The sequence below is a fragment of the Cupressus sempervirens genome, chromosome 10 (assembly GCF_028749045.1).
Source record: "Cupressus sempervirens isolate cs-2001-9-10 chromosome 10, ASM2874904v1, whole genome shotgun sequence".
Taxonomy (NCBI): Eukaryota; Viridiplantae; Streptophyta; class Pinopsida; order Cupressales; family Cupressaceae; genus Cupressus; species Cupressus sempervirens.
This window is the reverse complement of record NC_143127.1, coordinates 832,316,037-832,324,449: the sequence shown is the minus strand read 5'-3', so window position 1 is coordinate 832,324,449 and position 8,413 is coordinate 832,316,037. Positions and strand designations below refer to the sequence as shown.

General features: G+C 39.1%; 1 pseudogene; it reads right to left on the bottom strand.

Moving 5' to 3' along the window:
• Nucleotides 1-1,620: 1,620 nt before the first annotated feature.
• On the bottom strand, nucleotides 1,621-8,070 carry LOC149536564 (G-type lectin S-receptor-like serine/threonine-protein kinase At2g19130 pseudogene; annotated as a pseudogene).
• Between the last annotated feature and the right edge of the window lie 343 nt (nucleotides 8,071-8,413).

Here is an 8,413-nt window from a genome sequence, read left to right as displayed (position 1 = left end):
TTCAAGATGCCCAACTAACCATGACCAAATTTTACATAATTAAATTTTGAAGGGTAGTCCTAAAAGCGTGCAACACTAAGGAAACCTTCATCATTGTTTTTTCATTGGTTCAACAAGGAAGTGGACCTAAGCCTTAAAGAGACAAATTAAAACATTATATTTCTATGCATCACTCTCTCCTTTCAATAGTTCTCTCCCGTCCTCTTTATATCCCTCTCCATCTCACATAAGAAACTCATTAATTCAAAATTAAATCTAGATTACACTTTTCTTCATATTGTTGAATAGTTTTTATAATTTGATATAATTATTAGATCACATTAAGAAAGGAAGAACTTTCACCACTACTTTCAAACAAGTACTTTCTAGTTTTTTTTAAAAAGTGAATTAGATTAACATTGATGGGAAGAATTACTAAATCGTACTAACACAAAAACACTATGATTTGATTACTTTATTATCTATTAATTCCTATTAAGTCATATTACAATAATGGATTTGTAAATATTAGTATTGTCATTTTCCTTGTACTTTTGAGTTATCACAGTACCTATAAAGTTGTTCTATCATAATTGTATAGTTGGTTACATAAGCATTATTAGTTATTTCATTTACACATTTTGATCTTCTCTACACTTTTTACTTGGAGAATTTTTAAATTATTCCCTCTTTCAAGTATTTAATAATTCTTGTAAAGAAAAAAGGGTGAAATTATTTTGTCATGTAAGTATGTCAAATCAGTGCAACAAGATGACATCCAATAACTTAATTTAAAAGTTCAACATAGATATAAATATTTTACGTTTGTTGGGATTAAGTCCTTTTTCAATGGTTCTTTATCATCTAATTTATATATTAATCACTATCTTATTCAAAAGCCTAAGTTTGAATAATATGATATTTTGAAATATATTGAATAATTAAAAAGCACACTACCATACTTTTCATGGATCTTAGATACTAACAAATTCTACCCATGCATCTCTCCCTCTTTCTAATCTTATATTTCTTTATTCATATCAAACTTATATGTGTGTGTGTGTGTGTACGTCTCTCTCTCTCTCTCTATACACACACACACACACACACACACACACACACACACACACACATATGTATATATATATGTATATATATATATGTATATACATATATACATATATATACATATATATATATATATATATATACAAATATGTATATGTATATACATATGTATATATACATATATATAGATATATACATATATGTATGTGTACATACATATATATATATATATATGTATGTATGTATGTATGTATGTATATATATATATATCTATATATATGTGTATATATATGTATATATGTATATACATATGTATATATATATACATATATGTATACATATGTATACACACACACACACACACACACACACACACACATATAAACATATATATATAAGTTCTAATTTATAATATTTTTTTGTATTATATGACAGATCATTAGAAATGTTCCAAAACGTTGTACAATAAATAATGAAGAAACTTGTGCACATATATTTATCAGCCCTAAGGTAATCCTACATAAATATGCCTAATCAAAAAACATGGAATTAACTCACTGTTGTAGATATCTACTATAAACCACTTGATATGGAAGTAAGTTTGCAACAGTTATCATTGCCGTCGTCGTTGTCTGATTGATCTACTAGCACCTGTAGAGACCTTGGAATTTGTGTCACTGTAACGTCCATTGTGCCCTTCAACATCTTCACCACTTCATTCGTGCTCGGCCTCTCACTCTCATTGTCTTGAATGCACATCCCTGCTCCCATAGCGGCTCTTCTCACCTCATCAATATTCACTTCACTTGCTATCCTTGCATCCACAACATCTACTACGTTTCCCCTCTGAATTTGAGTTGAAGCCCAAATAGGAAAGTACAATCTACTTTCCTCCACTGTTAAATCCATATTTCTTCGTCCTGATATAATTTCCAACAATGTAATACCATAGCTGTATACGTCAGCCTTGGGAGTGTGAAAATTCAAACTATTGCAGTTGTGTTATTTTTCAATATTAGCTGGGAATTTGTTTTCAGCAGTTTCATAATCATTTATGATAGGAGATTAATAATTAATGACTGCAATAGTTTGAATTTTCACATGCTATCAGAGCATTGTTAAGGGTAGAAGAGTTTTTCCCTAGGAAAGAAATTTTCATCTCTTTAGATTTATTATTGCTTTAAACCCGTGAGATGGCTTCAGCTAGTTTGAGAGATCAGGATAGATTGGATGGTGCCTCAAATTTTGGTGTCTGGAAGGCTAGAATTTCTTTATTGTTGGAAGAGAATGGTATCAAGGATTATGCTACCAGTGGTGTACATGTATCAACAGATGCAACACAACTTGCAACATATAGGAAGGATGATGCCAGAGAGAGGAGGATTATCCTTGATGGTGTCAAGGATCATATTGTTCCACATATCTTAAAGCTAGATATAGCGAAGAAGATGTGGGACGCCATTCTAAATTTGTACCAGAATGCTACCACCAACAAGAAGTTGATTCTCAGAGAGAAGCTAAAGAATACCCGGATGAATCAGGGAGAAGACGTCACAAGTTACCTCACCAGGCTCAGACTTGTCAAGGATGAGTTAGCAGCTGTTGGAGATAGCCCTAATGATGATGAGCTAGTGAGAATAGCCCTAAATGGGTTTACTAAACAATGGAGTGTCTTTGTTCAATTTGTCAGTGGACGAGATACTTTACCGAGTTGGGATCGACTATGGACGGATTTCACTCAGGAGGAATTTAGACTAAGTCTTGTCAATGGGGCCAACAAGAGTTAGAAAAATGAGGTGGAACAAGAGAACGTTGCCCTAGTGGGTAAAGGGAAAGAAAAGAAGGGATCTAGCAAAGGATCAAATTCACAAAGTGAAAAGAAGAAGGACCTTTCTAAGGTCAAGTGCTTTGGATGTCACGAGTTTGGCCACTATGTCAGTGATTGCCCAAAGAGGAAGAAGGGTAAGAAGCAGGTGGTAGCTTCAGCAAGTGCAGAAGAACTCTCCAGTAGAATAGAAGATGAGTTTGCACTCATAGCTTGTATGGTTAGCTCAACCTCACAGTGTGTTTGGTATATAGATAGTGGGGCGTCATTTCATATGACAGGAGTTAGAGAGTACTTCTCCAGTTACAAGGAGGAGGACACCAACATCTAGATTTCTATGGGAAACTTGTCCAAACTCAACCCTATTGGGAAAGGGACTGTTCAGTTTCAGAGGGAGAATGGAAAGATAATTCCACTTCATGATGTGTTATATGTGCCAGGCTTAGGTATGAATTTGATTTCTGTATCTGTTCTTCAGGATAGGGGGTATAATGTACTCTTTAGAGGGACACATGTGTTGATTAAGCACAAGGATTGGAAATCACCCATAACTATTGGAGTTAGGAGTGGTCGCCTTTATAGATTGCAGTTTGATACTCCTAAGGCACTTATGAGCAACAATAATCCTAGAGATCTTGGAGAGCTATGGCATAGGAGGATGGGCCATATTCATCATGGAGCACTTAGATTGCTTCGTGAGACCGTGACAGATGTTCCAGAGGTGAGCACAGAGCATGATGATGTATGTAAGGGATGTGTGTTGGAGAAGTTTGTGAAAGCATCTTTTCCAAGGAGTGACACCAGATCTAAGGGTGTTCTTGATCTAGTACATTCAAATGTTTGTGGACCAATGTTGATGAAATCTCTCAGAGGATATGAGTACTATGTTACTTTTATTGATGATTTCTCTAGAAAGACCTGGATATACTTCTTGAAGACTAAGGATGAGGTTTTTAGTCAATACCAAGAGTTCAAGGCTCTTATGGAGAACTTGATAGGAAAGAAGATAAAGGTTCTTCGGTCAGACAATGAAGGCGAGTACAAAGGAAATGTCTTCCAGGAGTTCTGCACCAAAGAAGGAATCGAGAGAGAATGGACTGTTCCTTACAATCCACAGCATAATGGAGTTGCTGAGAGGAAGAACCGTGCTATATCGGATGTAGCAAGAGCTATGCTACATGACCAGGACATGCCCCATTACTTATGGGCAGAGACGTGTAATACAACAGTCTACATTCAAAATAGAGTTCCACACAAGGTGCTAGGGAAGATGACACCAGAGGAGGCTTTCACAGGGAAGAAGCCAGATGTTAGTCACTTCAGGATATTCGAGAGTTTGGCATATTGTCGTATTCCTGGAGATACACGTACGAAGTTAGATCAGACTGCAGAGAGGGGGTACTTTGTTGGGTACAGTGAGACATCAAAGGCATACATGATTTTCATTCCAGGGACTAAAAGAATTATTGTTAGACGGGATGTCAAGTTCATGGAGGAAAAGGCATTCAGGAGATCCATAGATTTGCCAGCAGATGATCAGAGTGAGCAGCCAACAGAAGCTCCAAGACCAAGTCAAGGGGAGCAAAGCTCAAGTACAGTTACCAGTATGAATGTAGACTCAGTTAGTGAAGATTCACAGAGTATGGAGCAATAGGTGCAACAGGAAATGCATCTAGAAGACTTAGAGGTTGACATTTCATCCTCTATAGTTGGCAGCAAGAACCGTCTAGTTCCAAATACACAAAGGGATACTCAAGAGTTTGTGGGAGCTCCTAGGAAGAGTACTAGACAGCGAAGACAACCAGCCAAGTTCAATGACTATGTGGCATTAGTTAGTCAGTTGGTAGATAGTGAGCCTTCTAGCTATCAAGAAGCTACAGAACCTCAGGTATGGCGAGATGCTATGGTTGAGGAATATTCTTCAATAATGCAGAATGATGTGTGGGAGGTAGTACCTAGACCAACAGATAGGGCTGTAGTTGGATCACACTGGATCTATAAGATAAAGCATGGTGCAGATGGTAGCATCGAGAAATACAAGGCTAGGTTCATGGCAAAGGGGTTCTCTCAGAAGGAGGGAATAGACTATGAGGAGACATCTGCTCCAGTTTCCAGGTATACTTCTATATGAGCTGCAATCTCACTTGCAGCACAGATGGCATGGCAAATCCATGAAATGAATGTCAAGACAACATTCATCAATGGTGAGTTGAAGGAGGAGGTATATATAGAACAACCAGAAGACTTTGTAGCACACAACAAAGAGACCCACGTATGCAGATTGAAAAAAGCATTGTACGGAGTCAAGCAGGCTCTTAGAGCGTGGTATGAGCGCATTGATACATACTTGTAGAAAATGGGCTTTGTGAAGAGTGAAGTAGATGCTAATCTCTACTACTTGATGGTTAGAGGTGAGATTCTCATTATTGTTCTTTATGTGGACGACCTATTTCTTACAAGTTCACTAGGGCTCATAGTGGATTGCAAGAGGTACCTTGCAGAAGAGTTCGAGATGAAGGATTTAGGACTTATGCACTACTTTCTAGGCATGGAAGTGTGGCAGACAGATGGGGAGATTTTTCTTGGTCAAGGGAATATTGCATTGAAATCTTGAAGAAACTTGGGATGGAGGATTGCAAAGCCATGTCTACACCCATGATCACGAATTGGAGGAAGGTAGATACATCTAAGGAGAAAGATGTAGATCCCACTTTATATAGATAGTTGATTGGTTCGCTTATGTATTTGGTTAACACTAGGCCAAATATAGCATTTGTAGTAAACTCTCTTAGTCAGTTCATGGTTGAACCAAAGAGAATGCATTGGATAGCGGATAAGCATGTGCTACGTTACTTGCATGGTACAGTCGAGTATGGGATCAGATATGTTCAAAGTGAAGGTATCAGGTTGATAGGCTATACTGATGCAGATTGGGCAGGAAGTACAATGGACAAAAGGAGCACTTCAGGGTGTTGTTTTAGCTTGGGATCAGGAGTTGTATCTTGGTTCAGCAAGAAGCAGAAGTCTGTGGCTCTAAGTTCAGTAGAAACAGAATACTTAGCAGCTAGCATGGTGACATGTGAAGCTATATGGCTTCGGAAGTTGTTAGTAGCCTTGTTTGGTCAGAAGGTTGAGACTACTGTGATACATTGTGACAATCAGAGTTGCATCAAGTTGTCTGAGAATCCACTGTTTCATGATAGGTCTAAACATACAGATATTAGATATCATTTCATTAGAGATTGTGTACAAAGGGGAGTTGTTTGACTACAATACATACCTACAGATGAGCAGGTAGCAGACATTCTAACGAAGGCTTCGGGAAAGGCCAAATTTATCTTCTTCAGAGATAAGATGGGTGTCTTGCAGAACAAGTTCCTCGCTAAGAGGGAGTGTTAATTATTGTTAGTTGAACAGCTGTTATTTCTGACCCGAAAATAGCAGTAGTATTTATGGGTAACTTGGACAGCTGTTCGTCCTTATCTATGAATAGCAGTTGTATTTATGGGTGGTTTGGACAGCTGTTTGTCCACTTTCCAAGAATTAGTAAATGGTTATTATTTACTAATTTTAGAGATTCCCTTTCAATTTGTCCGAAAATATTGTGTTCATTGTGTTGTTCATTTTTTTCTGTATTATAAGTGAAATTGCAGTTGTGTTATTTTTCAATATTAGCTGAGAATTTGTTTTCAGTAGTTTGATAATCATTTATGATAGGAGATTAATAATTAGTGACTACAATAGTTTGAATTTTCACAGGGAGTGATTGGAAGGCCCGAGATCCACTCGGGAGCCACGTACCCACGAGTTCCTCTTGCCGTCGTCAGAACGCGGCTGAAATCTCTACCAACCAGCTTCGCCAACCCAAAATCTCCCACCTTCGGGCTGAAGTCACTATCAAGGAGAATGTTTTCAGGCTTAATATCACAGTGAATGATGCGGTCTCTGCATTCCTCATGGAGATAAACTAATCCTCGTGCAGTGCCTAGTGCGATCTCAAAATGAGTCTTCCAGTCCAACAATTTCTCTAAATTTTCTGACTTAGAGAAGAGGAAGGAGTTTAGGGAGCCGTTGGGCATGTACGCGTACACCAGTAGCCTTTTCGAATTCTCTACGCAGAATCCCCTCAGCCTGACCAAATTCACATGCTGTATTCTGCCAGTGGTGATTATTTCCGCCCTGAATTATTTCTCAGCTTGCCTTGAACCCTCTAATCTCTTAACCGCAACAAACGTGCTGTCCGGCAGAGTTCCCTTGAACACAGAGCCAAATGCTTCGCTACCTAACTTATGCTTGAAATTCTCTGTAGCAGTTCTCAGCTCTTTATAACTGAACTTTTTCAGTGACATTGGCACCTCCTCTTCCGCGTCCTTCTTCAATAGCCTTCGACGTTTCCAATGAATAAAAGAGGCCAACAGGAGACCTGAAACTGTAAACAACGATGCGGTTCCAGAAAGCGAAATAGCAAGTGCAGAGGCTTTGATTCTCTGGTTCGATGTCGAGCGCCGCAACTCAGAAGCAGCCAACCTGATGAAGATGGATCTGCCTTCCGATGAAACGTGCTTTCCGAATAGATCTCCAAACCATAATCTGCACACGGTTGGATCAGAAATTGAGAAAGCAAAGGCTGTACAGGAGCAATTATTGACACAAGCAGTTTGGCAGCCTTCTTGTGTTTGCTCGGGGTTGTACAAGACAGCTTCTTTTTCAGACAAGTATTGTTTCTTCGCTTCCAAGAAGCTGTCGGTCGTGCAATGAAGGGGCCTTCGCCGAGCACATCCGCTTGACCACCAACCTTGAGAGCCGTTGTTGGGAGTGAAGCCCTGAACGCAACTACACACATCATTCGGATTGTAGAGTCCATTCGCCCCGCAGATTTCGAAGTCACTGCATTGACCTCGGTATGTCGACCACCTCAGACTCCAGGTGCCATCGTCCATCCAGAAGTAGATTTGTACTTCGCCGGTCTCAGCTAACCGAAACCGCCCCATGAGGATATGATCTTCCTGTTTAACACCAAATTTGATGTAGATTCTTGAGGGAGAAAGCGTCACAGAGGATGTTTCAAGTCTCTTCGAACCTTGCTCCATTTCGGGCTCCTTAGCAAAATAGTCCCAAGTCCATTCTCCACTGGACCGATATGGAATAGTGTTGTTATATACCATCATCATCTGCGTCTTTCCAGGAGCTGTGTCCATTCCGTAAGAGAAGAACCCAGTTGAAGGATCCGTAGAACTCTTCCACGATGTTAGCTCCATTCCTTTCCACATCTTCATGCCAGGCAACCACAGACTCGTTGAGGGCGTCCAGCATGATGAAATTGCCAGAGTCCATTAACACAGCTCGTGATCCTTGTTAGAAGTAGTCAAACCCATGTGGCTGGTTAGTTACAACAAAACTGCCAGTCTGTCATACTTCCAGCCATTGACTGTTAGTGCTGTCAAAATAATACCAGATCCTCTGCAATGTATGAGGAAGTTAGTTTATTTTCAACATGAATTCAGGGAAGCTCTACAAACCTATAGGTGTTGGAAGTTTCTA